Source organism: Talpa occidentalis, unplaced genomic scaffold, assembly GCF_014898055.3.
Source record: "Talpa occidentalis isolate TD23 unplaced genomic scaffold, MPIMG_talOcc4v2.1 talOcc4.9, whole genome shotgun sequence".
Classification (NCBI taxonomy): Eukaryota; Metazoa; Chordata; class Mammalia; order Eulipotyphla; family Talpidae; genus Talpa; species Talpa occidentalis.
In genome coordinates, this window is record NW_023605305.1 from 107,302,641 (window position 1) to 107,319,165 (window position 16,525).

The window sequence follows — 16,525 nt, forward strand, 5'->3', positions numbered from 1 at the left end:
ACTTGTCTTCTTTCTGGGCCCAGGGCCCTACCAGAATCCCTGGGGGTGAGGGTAAACTGAGCTCACAGCACAGCATTCAGTTATTTAGCATCCGCTGTACATACAGGGAACTCAGTTACGCCATAGACTTTTCACCTCCGCCCTTTTGATGCAACAGCACCCATGTCCTCTGCTGACCCTTTATCTTTCACATGTCTCCAGGGCAGTGCCAGGCCCTGCAGACAGTAACCTGTGTTGCAAGATGTTAATAGAGGGACAACCTTGTAAAGCACAGTCACTCACCCAACTCTGGAACCCCGTTTTTGAGCTGGTGAATAGGGTAGCAGTGGAATCAATCATTCATACATTTAGATCTAAGAATAAGACAGATGATTTGCTGCAAGGAGGGCTCGTAAAAAGGCAAAGACCCTATTTTTAAAGACCAAATGTTTCGTGCACTTCTATGTCTGACTTGCAAAGTGAATAATCGCTCCATTTGCAGGAATTAGTACAGAAATTAATATTAATCAATGACCAAAGCAGAGATAGTCTTGTGATGGATGGTCACCAGTTTCTCCCTGCTGTGCAGTATCACTCTTCCGAAAGGACTATTTCCATTCCTTTCATGTATTTGCCTTGCCTGGAAGACGGATGATGAGCTTCCTGGGACAGTCCTTACATTACTTTGGAGGCCAGAGAAGCTCATCCGTTTGTTCAAGTGCACACAACTAGTTAGTGGCAGCGCTGGGCTGAAAATCTTGGACAGTTTCCAAATCTGATGTTTGCTCTACTATATCACACTGTGAAACTCTTGTGTTGATTGCCCTGCGTGCTTAATAAACACTAGATTTCTACCAGCAGCCCATTGGCTTCCATTGCCAGCTTGTTCACTTCCATTCATATTTCTTGTAACTGAACGTCATCGCCTTCTGACGGCTGGTCCATTGTTTATAGGAAATGAGTTGGTGGGCGATTTCCAGCCCTGTTGGACAGCAGAACCCATCACAACAAATCAAAGTCAAAGTGCCACTTCAGGAAGAATACACACCATTTATTTTGTACCCCCAATGGAGTCGCTCAAAGTGCTTTGAAAATGTCTCATTAATCCTCATGACACCCCTGTGGGATAATAATAATATTATTATAATGTTTAAGTGTAGAACTCTGGCAAAGCCAACAGTCTCTCTGAGCATGTTCAGAATTGCCTTAAATTTCACTCTTCAACAGTGAAGTTGAAGTAAAACCATCCGATTTGTAAACAGCAGAGTTTGGCTGCTTGGACTTGCTATATTGCTGTGGACGTAGTTCGAGTTTCTTACTGACCACAGCAGTGCTAGAAATAGCTGACTGCTTGGTTGCCAGATGCTTAGCGATGGCTGCAATTAACCCCAAGATGTTTGAGAGTGGGATGAGGCAGGCCTAGAGATGATGACTGGGTACAGTGATAGGTAGTCAAAGTCTTTAAAACACCTACTATGAAAAGAACACCTGCTATGTGCAGAGCACTCTTCTTAGGTACTGTGGGGATATGACTTGGAATGTAGACCGTGTCCTCGAGAGGTTTATATAGAGTTGGGAAGATAGGACAGAAGTCCATGAAGATCTTTACATCTTCACAACAGTATTAACAATACAAGACATTAGCAGAAATGCCACAAGCTACCCTGTGACTATCCTAGCCAAGCTGCTTCTGACCTAAGTGTCTTCATACTTGCCTTCCCCCAGTGTGCGAAACTTTTCCTCCAGATCTTCACAGGGCTTTCTATGTCACTTTCACAAGCTTGCCCTGTGAAATCAGAGCTGTCTTCTCTATTTCCCGCCCTATTTCACCTTCCCTGTTTGGTAACTTGGCAACTTTCTAACCTCTTTACTGGCTTTATTTTTCCTCAGTGTATTATTTACTTGAAATTCTATTTTATATTTATTTGGTTACTTGTTTACTATTTCCTGGATGAAAGCATAAAATCCCCAAATGGTAGAGTATTGGCTTTTTCACTTTTATATCCCCCAAATCCAGAGCAGTTCCTGGCATGGAATAGATGCTTAATTAATATTTATATGTGTGTGTGTGTATACACACATTTTACTTCAACTCCGTGTGTGTGTGTGTGTGTGTGTGTGTGTGTGTGTTATGAGGAAAGACAAGGAGCAGAGTGAATGCAGAAAGCATACAAAGGTACAGGAAGTGAACTGGCTTTGTGGGTAACAAGGGTTCTTTGGGGGGACTCTCTGTGCAGTGCATCCTCTGTTTCATAGAATCAGCTCAGCTGTGCAGTTGTGAAAGTGTGATTTTGTCAATTGCCACTTCCTGTTTTATGCAGGAACTTACTTTCCCTTCTCCCCCCATCCTGGATTGTCTATCCTGCACCCCAGAATTATATTCTAAACTGACCACTTGGATATTCTCCCACACATAACCCAAATTTAATATTTATAGTACTGAGCTCATTATCTTTCTCTCCAAACTGGCTTCCCTTCCTGTTTTTCTTGTTTCCATGCTATAATACAGAGTCACCCCTGAATCATTCCTCTGTCCCCACATCTTGTCACCAAGTGCTTTCTATTTCCTCCCCAAGTCCTGCTCAGTTCTGCCCTCACCTCTCCATTCTCATAGCTACTATCCATTTTATAACAGGCTCCCTGCTTTCAGGCTCTCTTTTATGTATTTCATACATAGAAGTTGCTGCATTATTTTTGTAAGACACAAATTTGACCACATTGCTTTCTAATGCGGCCATGATGGTTGAACCCTGCTGGCATCCTCTGTGCTCTGCCCGCTCCCCCTGGACCCACCTCACACTGCTGAGCCTTTGCTCCTGCCAGCTGCTACTCATGCCCCCCACTCCCTGGACACCCCTCCCACCTTTTCCCCACTGGTGAATTCAATCTTCAAGGGCCAGCATAGAGGACACCTTTTTTGAGAATGCTGCCTGTCGGTCATGATTACCACTTCAAAGTAAACTCAATGAAACTGATTATAAATGAACTCATGTTTCTTTCTCACCAGAGCCCCTGTGGCATTTTGTTCATCCCTCCTTTAGAGGGCTTCACTGTGCTATATTTAGTGTGTATGATATGATCTGTCTCCCTATGAGGATGTGAACACCATAATGCTAACAGCGAACACATTGAGCAGTGAGTACACTGGGCTAAGCCAAGACTGCTAAGCATGTTATATGCAGGAACTTCCAATAGCTCCCTAAGGTCGGTGGTATGCAATGCTGTTTCTCACCTGGGGAAACAGTACAGGATGTAAAGTGACTCCTGCACAGTCAGGAAATGGAAACAGACCTCAGCCTTGGTAGAATCAAAAATTCACCTGCTCAACCGAAATCTGAGACCACCTCAATGGGAATTTGAGGGCTGGTCTCATTCGTCTTTGTATTTCTAGTCTCCCACATTCTGCTGATGTGAAAATGCTTTTGGTATAGTATGATGGAAGGAAACGTGATCACAAAGCACATATAACTTATTCACTAAAAAACCCGATAGACAATGATGAAAGTATTAATCCTGTTCATCGATGCAAATGAACTTTGTAAACGAACTTTGTAAATGAACTTTGCTGAATTTGCACACCTTTTTAAGTAAGAAAGAAACTAGGTACATAGAGGAAGTTATTCTAGAAGTAGATGTAGATACAGGTCCCGACTGTGGCTAGGATGACCCAGCAGCCAAAGTCTATTTCACATGCAGAGTGATTTTCAGGGGGAAAAATTTATTCAGGGAAGACTGGAATTCTGTTGACAAGTTTGCCAGACAAAGAGTTAAATGTATTTATGTTAGGTCAAACATTTAAGTAAGCCAGATATTTCTTCTTCTAGATTTCTCTCTCTACATAAAAGAGAACATCCAGGCACTAAAACACCTGCAAGCTCTTTTCTGATTCTGGCAAACTTCTGAAAAAGCATCTGTGACCTCTGACCATAGATGAGATGTGCAGTTAATGATGAGATAAGCAAGGAAGCATCCTGATGTGCACTTGTCTTTCTTTTGCAGATGGGGATCTTAACAGTTGTAGGAACAACTGAATGGCTTTAGAACACTACTAAATATACTAACTTTCTTTAGCAAGGTGTACATTGTCAATAACACTTTTGCTATGGTTGCTATGGAGCTGAGTTGTCCTGAAGCTATAAAGACTTTGAATAACTACAGTTATGTTGGGGTCAGGATATGACCGTCATATCACAACATGGGTTAATTTATTTGCATGCATTTCATAACAAAGCATGGATTTGATGAAGAATGTCTTAAAGTACTTAGAAAATTCATTTAATTTGTTTTCTCATGCTTCTTGTGGCTATTTGTTGTGAGGCTATAGGTAAAACCTCAATAAAATTAATTTCAAGAGCCCCTCTTAGGGGAATATTTAGGGCAGGATTGAGATAATGTTAATGCCAACTGTTGAATATAAATTGACATGAAATTGTAAAACGCTAGCAGACACTTATAGAAATCTATTGAAACACTATAAGATCAGGGTAAATTTTGATTGAGGCTTTTTGCATTGCCATTTTGGTGAAAACCAAAACAAATTAATCTACAGAGACAATATTACACTATTATTACTTTGTCATTAGGTTTGTGATGATGTTGACAAAGCAATTTGAGAATATATCTGTAGAATAGCATTACAATTATTTTGCGTTTTCATTACAATGGAAATAATTGTTAATGTATGTGTATAAGATCCATAAGGATCCAAGGAATACCTAGTATTATTATGATAAAAGACTATGAATGCAATTCTTTGGGGACTTCGTCATATTTGAAATAAAATGCAGTAGACACATCATTATGTTATAAAATTCATGCAAATAACCCATGTTGTGATATGCCAGTCATGTCCTGACACTGACATAACTGTAGGTATTCAAAGTCTTCATTTAGAGCCTCAGGACAACTCAGTTCTTGAGCCAATTCCAAGCAAACTGGTAGGAACATATTAGGAAATCTTACCCTTACCCTCAGCCTTGTAAGTGGATCTAGAATCTATCTTGTTGCCCTAAACCCAGTGTGTCTGGGTTGGGTGTCCAACTTGCGTTGGACCTTGTGTTGAACCCTACCTGTGTTTTGCACAACACTAGGGCCGAGCCTCTGCCTTAGCTTGCTACTGTTCTCTCCAGCGACTCTTCTCTGCTGAAACCAAAGCTCTATCCTGAAGCCCAAACTGACTTGTTTGAGAACCTATATCTCTTTTTAGACCTTAGTAGGCTCTGCATAGGCTGAACCCTGCCACAGCCTGGAGTCCTTATTTACACTAGACAGAGCTCCAAGAGCTTCAGGGCTTCTAGCGGCCACTACCAGGTTTGCCACTGCTTATCCAGCAGCCTGGTTCTCCACTGGCTTGCACCCCACAGATGATGAGGCTTTCTCAGCTTGGACCCAAATTTCATTTCTTCCTCAAGGATTTTATGATTTGAGAAGTTGGCGAACCTTCTTGGGGACTGTCTTAAAGTTGAAATTATTCTCCTAGGCTCAAATGTCCCCATTCCCAGCTTCCCTCCATATCCTTACGGTCCTCCCAAAGTCCTAAATGGCTCATGAATGAGTTGCAGAGGTTGATATGCACAGTTAGAAAAGCTAAACCAATGTTCACCAAAGTCCATTTGTTATAGGACAGGGAGAGTGGCAGCCCAAACCCCGCAAACCTGCCTATTCTAAATGGGTTCTGCCATCCGCCGCATCAACACAAAACATATGAGACTTTAATGGGAAGGAACTTTAATAAAAACTAGGAAACAATACAGGTAAGGCAAAGAGTCTAGTTTCTAAATGAAGCATCCAAAGTTACCCGTCCCCTCGTGGGTAAAAGTCCATCCATATGGGATCGGCCCAGAACAAGGCCCCAAAGCCTGCCACAAGTCTAAAGCATCTTCCAGTGGGGACCCACAGAAAAGAGTCAGAAACAACCAAACAAGCCCGGAAGGAAAAGAGCAAAATCAACATCAAGATAAAAGCTGCCATTGTCACCTCCCCACGGGTCTCACCGACATCTGTGTCACCCAGTCCACGACCAAAAGACAAGCGCAGCTTCTTCACGTGTCTCTAGGCTCCATGTGCCTCCTCCAGGGCTCCTGGCTCCATCCTGCTTCTTTCCTCAGTCTCTTTTGCAGCTTCTCCTCTTCCTGCTCAGCTCCACCCTCCCTTGGGAGGGGCAGGGAACCTCCCCCTTTCCTGGGGACCACCCTGTTACACATTGGTTACAGAGTCATTCAAATGTGCTGATAATATGTGTGTGTATGTATATTCATGTAAATGGGTCTATTTATCTATCTATCACCTATTTATCTGTTATATAAAAGATAAATTGTCTTGATTTCCTACTTCCATTACACTTCATTTGAATTTAGAAATCCATTTGTAGGATGCCAACCTCAACATTTATGTGAACAGAACTTTCTGCTGAAGGATTTTATGTCAAAGATTAGCTTTCAGGAAAAGCCTAATATTTGAGCATGCTTATCTATTACGTTATTTAGAACAAGCTAAAGATGTGCTACAGTGTAGAAGAAAGGGCTTTAACCTTGAATTCAAGCTATCTGAAGTTAAAGTGACCTTGACAGATCCATTTTACCTCTTTGTCTCAGTTTCTCACCTGTAAAATGAAGAAAGTAATGGCTAAGCCACATATTGTGAGAGTTCAACGGGATTATGCATGTGAAAGTACTGGAATCCTCATCTTGTGTGCAGTAGGTGTTCAGCTGTTTATTCACTCATGTTTTTCACACAACATAAATGCATAAGGCCGGGGGTGCATGAGATACTCTGGGACTTTCATACTTCTGATTGCAAAGGCCACCTACAATGCAAGCCTTTATCTATTCAGTCTTAAAGAAGGACAGGCCTCTCCTTTCTGGCTTTAATTAACATGTGGTTCAAGAGCACCCACAAGGCTTACAAAACCAGTGAGAGAACAAAGGGCATTGTTTAGAATCAGAAGGCTGGCATTTCCTGGTTACTTCGTATTATCATCTAGTCTCTTCCAAACTCAGTGAGCCTAGCAGCAATTAGGCACTCAAAAAAATAGTGTTGAAGTAAACTTTTTAAAAAAAGATTATCTGGTCTAACACATTTGCTTTACAGATGGAGTAACTGTAGCCTCAAAATGTAAGTAACTTCCATCTGAAACCCAGCACTTAATTAGTGACAGAGCCAGAACAGAATCTAATGTTATTTATTTCCAGCCAAATTAAGTTAACTTGCATCCCTACTTTTCTTCTTTTTAAATGGACTCATTCATTTAGTGACTTCCTTTCCTCTGTTCCTCCTTACTTTCCTTTCTGCATGCCTGTGCTTGTTCTACCCTGGGAAGGCAAGAGGAAGGAGGCCTGTGCCTGGCTCTCCTGTCCCCCACCTCCTGGGCCTGCCCTCAGCCCCACCTGTACCAACACCACCTGATGGGGTCTTTGTATTAATTGAAGCCTCTGCCCAGGTCTCTGCTTACCCTCCTTTTCCTTTCAGCCTTTACTCCTACAAAGATTTTTGCAGCTTCCTCAACTTTCCAGTCTTCTCCTGCCCATAGAGCAGGAGTCCTAACCAAAACCTCCTTTGCTTTGGGTCCCTATATCTGGAGGCAGTGAGAGGCTAGGCAGAGCTTGAAATTCCCTGCTTTCAGTAACTTTACCAGTGCCCCCTGCTGCGGAGGGCTGGGGGCAGCGCAACCTGCAGGGGGCAGGGTGAGAAGACTCACTAGAGAGACTGGGGAGCAGAACAGGCAGATCTGCCAAAACACACTGCTGAGGGGAGCAATGGGTGGTTAGCTCACTGGCAGGCCAGGGATCGAACACATGCTGCAGTGGCCAGTGGTAGCCTGACAGCGCTGTGTCTCTAAGCCCTGAGCCACCAGGGAGGCACACATTCTGCCCGGTTTTAAAGACTTGAGTTCTGAAAATGTTTCCTCCTACCAACTCCTACCAGCTCCCCGCCGGGAGACTGGTCCTGCTACCTGTGTCACCAACTGTTGCCTGAGTCCTGTTCTCCAGACGCTACCCTCCAGAAACCAAGGCCCGGTTGCCTAGCCAGTACCAAGCTGCCTGTTTGCATTGCTACACCGACCCCAGCATGGACATGACATTGTTCATCACATGGTGGATGTGGCCACTCCCTTCCTCTGCTCTGTATTGGGGAGATGCCCCTTCTGGTTAAACGCTAGCAGGGTGACAGGCTTCAGTTATGGGCGCAAGGAACATTGTTTCTTGCACCCAGGAGAATTAAACAGCAAGATCTGGAAGGAGAGATTCAATTCCCAAACGTCAGCATCTAAGAGATGTAGGAACTGAATGTGCTTTGGAAATACATATTATTAATGGATATAAGTGCCCCTTTGTTCTTTGAAAACACTGGCTGCACAGCTTTGGGAGATAATGCAATGCTAAGTGCTCCTGACACCCTACTGAAAGGCTGATTTCTAAATAAATGGGCTGAAACTCAATTACCTTAACTCTGAAGCACTAGTGCTCTGGGCCCACCTCAGCACCAAGAACGGACTCCAAGGTGCCAACTAACAAGAATATTCTAGATGCGCACATTCCAATATGTAATCTGAGAGTGTATTAAGTGCATTTTACTACTTTAGTGCCTCATGAATGGCCCAGCTACATTATCAACTATGGATATTGAGAAACTAATAAGCAAATGGCTCTTATTTTTTTGTAATACTGCATGCTTGCATCAGTAAGAAAGCTGGGGAATACTGGAATATTCCTTCTTGGTCAGTGGTTGCTGACTCCAGAGAGACTTTAAAAGTTAAAAGAAAATCCTAGAGATATGTTATGTAAAACATATTGCAAATGGGTTCTTTTGAGTTTATTTTCCTAAGATAATAAGCACGGTAAGTGAAATGGATAAGACCATGATACATGATAAATGATTTTCTTCATTTACTGATAAACCATCTTTTCGTTCAATAAAGCAACACATTTAGGAAAATGGATTGGTTTCATAGTCTTCCATTTAGATTATAGGAGATTATATTATATTATAGATTATCTTTAGATCATAGAACATTATATTATACATCATTAAATATTATAGATTATTTTTAGATTATAGAAGATTATACTATATATTGTTACATATTATGGGAGGTTGTATTTAGATTATAGGAGATTATAGGATCATATCTTCTTCATCATTACCTTCCCCAGTGCTTGGTATAGTGCTTTCTACATAGCAGGCCTCTTAGATTTCAATAGAATGTTTAATGAATTATTTATTTCCTATATTGACAAAGGAGCCAACTCACTGATAAACTTTAACATAATTTTTGCTGCCTGGATACAATCTTGGTGATAATCTATAACCATTTATGTCATCTTCTTCTGCCTTAACATATTTATAATTTGCATTAAGTCCCAGGTCTATGTCATCTCTGAGATAGAGTGTGAAGCAAAAGGTTAGTTCTTTGTTCTCATCCAACTATAACCTTTAGGAAAATAAAGTAATGGATTTCAAGATAATAATATAAAGACAGACTGATATATGTTTTTAAACATTCTCCCAACAGCTTTATACCCACCCACCCTCCTCCAAAGTCTCATGACAGCTTTAATTTAGATGCACCTTATACACAGAATGGAGCTTGCATAAATGCAATAAAATCTGTAACACTCCTGTGTAGTAGGAAAAACAGAGCTCTTCTGCTCTGGGGCTAGAATATAAAGCAGTTCCAGTTGCTAAGACAGATTCATTCTTTAGAATCAGAAAACAGTCATCAACCCCAGTCAGTCCAATTTCTGCCAAATAACCAGGAAGATAAATGCATGGTTCTTTGAGGGGAGGGCATGTCAGAAATCAGGTAATTTAATTTCAAACATGAAATATGTCTAATTGATTTGCAATACTGTCCCTAGAGGACTTCCCATTAAGGATGCAATATTCTGAGGTTTCTGGACCTGTGACACCAGCTAAGAAAACAACAAATGGCTTGCCTCTCCTGCTCAGAGGACAAGAAGACACAGAACAACCATGAAGGACAATGACGCATGACCAATAGCTCTGTGGGCTGCTGTACTTCATCAGCCAGGGGCTGATAGCACAGAAACATATCATGGAGCCAATTTTGTTCTCAGCTATATCATCAACTAGTATATGTGAAATTGTACAGCTCTTATTAGGAACCCTCAGCTACAGCAAAGACAGAATTTACATTAGGATGTGAACAAAGAAGTGGTCTCTGGGAGAAGATGGTGTCTTTTAGTCTATTTTATGCCTTATGAAATACTATTACCAACTAGTGATTTCTTTCTTTTTTTGTGTGTGGTCTCACTTTATCATTTTTTCACCCTAGAATTGCATTAAACTGAGGGAATGGAATTTCAATTCATGCTATAATAATCCCCATTGCTGATAGTGGTTTTGAAGCCGATTGCCATCAAATTTCTGCATGATTTTTTAAAAGATGCTCAAGGGATTAAAAAAATCCTGATTAAATATTTCCAGTTCTTACTAATATCAGTCTGTATAGTTTAAACATATTAATATGATAAATACTAAGAATAGCAATATCCACAATAAGTAGGTTGATCTCTGTAAATTTCTATATTTATCTGATTTATTTTCCTGAATGTTGCCTCTGGCTCCCAAAACAGACTGTTGGAGAATTCTGCCCGGTGTAAAGGATGTCAAGAATAATTTTGGCTAGCTAGCTACATGAGTTCCAAGTTTATATGTTGATTACACATTGGCCAAGTATTTAGCATAACACATCAAAATAAAATAGATTGTGTGACGAGGTAATTTGTTACAAAAGTAAAATTCAAGGCCATAAATTAAATGAATGATTGTTTAAAATATAATGTTTGTTACATCTCCTGAAAATTGGACAGCAAGGAAAAAGTACTAGCATATTTTAGCATCTGGTTTCTTTTTTCATTTAAAAGTGTGGGTACTTGTTTTTAGAGATGTTATCTTCTGCATGAAGAAGATGACTTGAAAATTAGCACCACCTTTGGAGAGGTTCATTTAATCAATTCTTTAACTGTTTAAAATCTAATAGATTAGATATAATAAATTTAAATATCAAAGTACTTCTTACAATTCTGGTTTATGCTGGTTTACATCTCTTTCTCTCTCTCTCTCTCTCTCGCTCTCAACATCTGTCACCTATCTGGCTACTTACCTACCGATCTATTACTATATATGTATATATAATGTATAAACTCATACTTCTATAATACACATGCATGCTTATAGAGAATATAATATTATATATTATATAATATACATTTATTCTCTCAGGCTTTTAACAGATGATTACTAATAATAGTATTAATTAGTGTTATTTTCTGGAGTACTTAAATTATTTTTATACACGGCCCCCGCTGGCTAAGTGTATTTATAATATTCTATCTTGGCATCAGTCTTTCCTAATGACATGATCAGTGTCTACTCTTCTGAATTGATCCCAGAGTCATGTGGAGCCTCCGTGCTCAGACATCAGCAATACATGTCAAGCCACCTCAGTTGTAGAGACAATGGGTTTTGTTTGCTGTCTCTCAGCTTGCATGTTTGTTTTAGCTGCTCTGCCGGAGCACCACACTTATTTTTCTGCTTCTATGCTTGTGACAAGTCTACTCTGGGGATTGTCGATATAACCAACTCCATTTCATTATTTTGAATAAAGTGGCATAGTCTGGACTGATGAGCACGTTTGCATGGATCCCAGTACATTTCCTCATACTTCTTTATACTAAAGCACTATTAATTCATTCTCAAATATGCATTGGGGATTATGTGTTATAGCATTTTTCAAATAATGCCATCACCCCCAATTATACATTTTTTTATAATTTCAGATTCATTAGGCAATTCTAAAATAATCTTATTGTATAGGCTTTAAAAAAATAATGAAAACTGTAAACAAAGTTCTCTAAAATTGTCATTGCTAATTCCCATAATATACTCTACCATCACTAAATAGCAGAAATTACTTAAAACCAAAAATAGAATTTTGTGTTCACAACTTTGTCTAATATGATGGGATAAGATATTATATGCTTCTCTTAGATAATGCTTGTATTCTTGCTGTTGTCTTGATTACAGATTCTTTCATTAACTTGCCCTTTTATAGGGAGGGGAAGGGATGGATCCGAGCTTGGAGAGGGCCCAGCAGACTATGGTGGAGGGTTATTGGTGCTTTGGTGATGGGTGTGGTGTGGGAAATATATTTGAGGAGGTGTGAACCTGTATCTCTGAATTACATACATTGTTGTTACCTTAATAAGAAAATGCAACAAAAAGATTGCCTTTTTAAAATATATATTTATTTATGCATGCAAGAACTGGAGTACAGGCCAGAGGTGTGGGGGTGGGGGGCGGTGGTGGTGGTGAGAGGATTCACCAGAGACAAAGTAAGGAGCAGAACAGGCAGATCTACTGAAATGCACTGCTGAGGGGTGCAGCGGGCAAGACAAGAAAGGTCTGCTACACCATGTGGGTAGCTCCCTGGCTGGCTGGAGGATCGAACTTGAACTCGTGCTGCAGAGGCTGTGGATGGCTTCATAGTGCTCTGCTTAACCCATTGTGTTACCAGGGAGGCCCAAGATTACCTTTTTATAGCCTGAAACCTGGCCAGTAGACTTGTAGGCAGAGTTAATAGGAAGGACTCTAAGTTCAGAGGTAAGGTTTGAATCCTAGGTTCCAGGCTTCCTGATCTGCCTGAGCCTTCAATTTCCTCATCTGGCACGAGGGGCTGATAGCAACACCAATTTACATGGTGACTGTGAGGATTGCATGAAATGAGTCACATAGAGTGCCCAGCACAATGTCTGCTGTAAATAAACTCTGTCCTGCTCTAAAAGTGTTTGCACATTTTTGCTGAAAGTAAAATATTGGTGGTGCTTCTCTCACTTGAGTGGATGAAGTGGCTGTGGGACAGAGACAGTGGAACACTCATATTTGACCTGGGTCAGTTTAATTCCACTCGAGTCAATTACTAAGTGCCCGCACAGCACCCCCTTCATCACTCAGGCCTTAACTTCCATAGCAGTGCCGGGTTGGCTGAGCTGGGCCACTGTGTCCACACCCACTTCCACCTGGGCAGGAGAGTCCCTGCACCCAGTGGGAACTGACTGGGAAGACTTTTCATCCTGTCCAAGATCACCTTCCTCAATGATGCTGGGTGCTAAGAAATCTCCCTGCCGGAGAAGAGCAAGGAAAATAATCTGACACTTACAGCTTGTCTTGTGAGATGGATTCACAAAGGCATCAGCACACCAGATAGAATCCCTGAGCACAGACCTAAGAGCATGCTGGCAGCCAGCCAATCTGTCCCTGCAGATCAGGGCTGTCCCTACGAATCGCTGCGTCAGCTAGTCAATCCCCTCTTTCCCAAGGATGGCGTGGTCGTATAATCCAATAACTGGGAAATAAAAGTAACGTTTACCTTGCCCTCCCTTCCTCTTGCAATCAAGAAATATGGCCTCCTAAAAATATGACAAACAGGGGAGGGGAGAGGGGAGCAAGAAGATCTGGAGGACAGTTAATGGGGGTTGGGTAATGCAGCAAATGCCAGTTTCAAACCAGGCTGAGTTTTGCCCAAAATCCAACTTGATGAGTGTGAGAGACTGGTGAGGTTTTCGGTGGTGGTTGTTGCCAGTTTAGCAAAAGAGCAGTGCTTTTGAAGCCAGATTTGGAGAGCAGATTTTGAAAAAAAAAAAAAAAAATCTAGGATTCTGCTGCCTCCCAGGACTTGGTTCTAATTTTGGTTTTGGGCTGTCCTCAATGCTCCCACCTCTCACGCATTTGTTCTATTTGGGGGCTTATTGTGGAGGAAGCCAGCTAATGCTACGTCCAGAAAGAGGAGGGACAATGCCCAATAATTTTTTTTCTTTCTGAAACAGAAAAACAAACTCAGAGTTATCTTAGTTTTATAAGAGTGTTTACAGCTGTCCAGAGTCCCTGACAAAGCTCACCAGTCTGTTCATCTCAGCCTGCTGGGAGCAGATATTCCATCAACTTTTTTTTTTTTTTTTTTTTTTTTTGCTCACTTGTAAATCTGTGGCTCAGCACTGGATCCCTCCCTCCCGCCCTCCTCCAACTCTGCTCTAATCCCTGTGGCTTCCCGGCCTTCCTGGGGCTGGTCTAAGGAGAAAGGAGGCATCCAGGGGTCTAACACAGGCAGCCTTCTGATCCCCACTCATGTGGGTCTGTGGGAGGGGAGGCAGTAGGGGGCTGGCAGCCGGGGATACAACTGTGCTCCCTGCAGCTGCACCTCCCCTGGGAGCTTGTGGGGCTTGTGCCAGGACCATCTCTTACTTTCCGAGCCTCCTCTTCTGCTCAAGATCCCTGAGTCCTGATCTGGTCCTCAGGTGAGCACATTGTATGGTGTGGTAGTTAACACTCCACCAAAGTCTTTACATGTCCGACTCCCTTAGTGTACGGGTACATGCTGCGTTACTCTCAGGACTCCCTGCTAGCTCACTGGATGTGTGAAGTGGTCCTACTTCCATCTTCACACCAAGGAAGACCTTGTCTTCATTTGGGCCAGATCCATCACATGACCTAACGATGACTGAAGGAATTATCTGAGATGGCATCTTCCAGACCATTTTATCACCCTGTGAGCTATGATAACAAAGCTGATTAAAGAAAGAATTGCTCTGTACATTGCTTCTCTCTACTTGCTGAAAGCTGCACAACCCTTCCTGGTGCCTCTGAATCCTTCATCTCCCCAAATACCCATGGACCCCTTTCCTGATCAGGCATAGCTAGGATTTCTCTAAACTTTCTCTCTGGTGCTATGGACACCTTGACTTGGAGCTAGAGTTGTGGCTGGGTGTTGGCCCCAATGGGCTTCTCCTAGTCTCTGCAGAGTGCAGCTGGCTTTGGTTGGGTTTAGAGATTTTCAACCAAGTCCTCCCTCCACTACCTCCACCCCAGAGATGGTGCCTAACTGGTAATCCTAACTGAAATTTCAGTTTTGTTGTTTGTTGTTGTTCATCCCTGGTGCTGTGTTTGTGATTTAACTATTTGGATGGGGACGTTCATTCAATCAACAGTTATTGAGGACTTTCTCTGTGCCCGAATTTGAGGATACATAACTTGAATAATAGTTATTGCCTTAAAAAGTCAAGTGAAGAGAGAAAGAAATGCAAAATTATAGATGATTTAATAGAAATGAGACTATAAAGGCCCAAAAGAGGGAACATCTAATTTTGATTAGGAAAGTGAAGAAAGGCTTAATCCAGGAGACAATTTTAAAGAGTTTTCCAGGTGAGGAAGGGAGGGAAGGGCATCCATGCAGAATGCATGCACAGTGACACAGCATTGTGAAAAGGCACAGCCGAGAAGGTTGAGACGTTCAGTGCGGACTCGAGGACCTAGGGGTAAAGGAAGGGAAACCAGGCTGGAGTGACAAATTAAAGATTCTTGTGTGAAGTGGGACAGAGCTGAAATTTTATGTTTGGGGCAATGAAAATTGACAGTCTTGTAAACAGGAAAACGACAGGACAGCTATTTTTGAGGACAAAACTCAGGTGACTCTCTAGAAGATGAACTGGGAGGGAGGCAGCAGGAGATAGCTGAGGACCTGTTGCAGACTCAAGAAGAAGGATGATGAGGGTCTTGTCTAAGTCAAAGTCATGTCCCTGAGACTAGAAAGGAAAGATGCAATTTTAGAGGCTTCTAGTCTATAGGGACAAAATTTCCTCATTCCCCTGTTGTGGATTTTCCATGCATTTAGAGATATAAGTCTCCATATTGAACATTACTCTGCCAACACAAACTTGGAATAGAGCAAACACCTGTGTTTGACAAAGCCCAGTGGATCCAAATCCAGTTTGCATTGAGTATGTTTCCCAAAAAAATGAGTAACTGCTGCAGTGTACAAAACAAAACCACCCTCAACCAACATGTGTTTCTGTGATTCCTTAAGATGCTGGTAGAAAATGAAAACAGTTACCAGTGTTGAGTTTTAAGAAAATGTCAGATACAAAACATTCAACCCATATCCTCCCTCTGACTCAACGTGTCTGTACATTTAGTGAGCTACCTTTAGAAACGATATAATCATTCCATTGAGACTTTTTGACGAATGAAAAGAAGACAAGATTTGGATCCAGGCAGAGCTAGACCTGTGATAATTGTGTGACCTTGAATTAGTTACTTAATTTTTTAGTTTACTCATTTGTGAAATGGTGGTATGTATACCTACTTTTCAGATATCATATGCAAAACATGTTGTGCATTAATCCACAAAAAAAATTCAGGAATTACCTTCTTATTTAAGGCCAATTTACTCTTTTACAAGCCTATTGTAGGCAAACTATATCTGAAGGTCTATGTAAATTTCTGTTTAGGGCAATTTAAGGAAAGTAATGATAAGCTTGAATACTTTTAGAGAAAGATAATGAGACTAAAGAATCTAGAAGCAATTTTTGATGATGCTTTCTCTTTCTGATTTTGAGAGCTATGTAAACTCATCCTATATCCCTTTATTTGTTGGTTGCAGGAAACTCATTGCCATAATTGATATTCATGCCCAGCAACTATATTAACCCTTTAGATGGATATGCTTGCTTCATTCTTTTGTTTACCACTT